This window comes from Pinus tabuliformis, chromosome 3_2 (genome assembly GCF_031772625.1).
Source record: "Pinus tabuliformis cultivar Carrire ecotype Pingquan chromosome 3_2, CPIR1, whole genome shotgun sequence".
Classification (NCBI taxonomy): Eukaryota; Viridiplantae; Streptophyta; class Pinopsida; order Pinales; family Pinaceae; genus Pinus; species Pinus tabuliformis.
Genome location: NC_142302.1, coordinates 856,806,215 through 856,808,147, shown reverse-complemented (window position 1 = coordinate 856,808,147; position 1,933 = coordinate 856,806,215).

Here is a 1,933-nt window from a genome sequence, read left to right as displayed (position 1 = left end):
GAAACAAATTACTAAAGTCTTTGGAATTAAAAATGAACTTAGAGCCCATCAACTTGAAAATGAGTTGCTTACATTGGACCCAAATAATTTTTCTTGCATTGAAGATTTTTTGTCCAAGTTCAAGACCCTTAGACTTCTCTTGGAAGGTGTTAAGGTTAAGAAAGAAGATAGTAACCTTATATATTCCATTCTTACTAAGTTGGGACCAGCCTACTCTATGTTTGTTTCCACCTTCCATTCTACAAGAGAAGCCTTCATTTCTCAAGTACAAGACTACAAGTCCCCTTCCTTTGATTCTTTAATAAGAGAACAAGAAAAACTCTTACACCTTGGTCTTCTTAATCTTGGAAACTCTTCTAAGAAAGCGTTAGCCGCCCAGCAGCAACCAAATCCAAATAATCCTAAGAAGTTGTATCCTAAAAAGAATGGTTATAAACCAAACAAGGTTCCTAAGCAATTTCAGCCTCAAAATGAAAAATCATTTCAACAAAATGATAAGACAAATAAAAACAAAGGGAAGAAGACTGATAGACATTGCAATTTTTGTAATCGAGATGGCCACTTAGAATCCAAATGCTTTAAGAAGATGGAAGCCTTGGAAGCAACAATGAAGAAGCATAACATCCATTTGGATCACTCTTCAACTTCAACTTCATCTTTAGGAATGGCACTTTCTGCATGTGGTTGTCAAGCATCTCGGTCTGGTTATGCACTTAATGTATCTTCTTCTTCTCATTCTCATGAGTGGCTCATTGATTCTGGAGCTTCTTATCACATGGCCAAAAACAAAGCCATGTTTTCTTCTTTAAATGATTGTAACACCAAAAATATATATGTTGGTGATGATATATCTCTTAGTGTTGTAGGGACTGGAACTGTTCATATAGACAATGGTCAGTTTAATGATGTATTATGTGTTCCAACCTTATCCTACAACCTTCTATCTGTATATCAGATAACCCATTCAGGTGAAGGTAAAATCATTGAATTTTCACCACACGATGTTGTAATTAAGGACCTAAGAGATCCTAGACAGATTTTAGCTACTGGCATTGTTGATGATTCTACAAGGTTGTATAAGTTTCACAACTTTGGGTCATCAAATATTCCCTCAGTATTTTTTGCTCATAATGATGAAGTGAGCAAACTTTGGCATGAGCGATTTGGTAACTTAACCTATCGCTCTCTTTAGAATCTATTTAAAGAAAATATGGTGACAGGTCTTCCAATGGTATCTTGCAGAGATGGTGTTTGTTCCGGATGTGTACTCGGAAAACATCATCGGGACAGTTTTGAAAAATGTGCCTCTTGGCACGCCTTAGCCCCTTTACAGCTTGTGCATAGTGATTTATGTCATCCACTTCCAGTTGTTTCCTTCTCTGGCTACAAGTATTTCTTAACTTTCATTGATGATTTCTCTAGACGCACATGGGTATACTTCTTAAAACTCAAGAGTGAAGTATTTAACATGTTCTTGGCCTTTAAGGTCTTTGTTGAAAAACGATCTGGACATCAAATTCTTAAGCTAAGATCTAATAATGGCGGAGAATATGTTAAAAACAACTTCATCAACTTTTGCACTGAGCATGGAATTAAAATGCAACATACTGTTCCATATACTCCACAACAAAATTGGTGTTATGTCTGAGGAACTTACCCTGTAAATGTTATCATTAGAAGAGATGTAAAGTTTGCTGAAAATATATCGGCCTATGAGCCTAGTTTTGCGGATGTGCCACCTCTCCCTATCTCTTTTACTTTTGAAAATATTTCTTCTTCAGATGATGAAAGCGAGGATGAAAATCCTCCCCCACCTTCTCAGGATCCTCCTTCAGCTCCTCAGCTTCCAAAATGGGTCCGTGCTACTTGGGATGCAGCAGGTGATCTTGTTGGTGATCCTATAGATCAACGATGTACATGCTCTCAGTTTGAT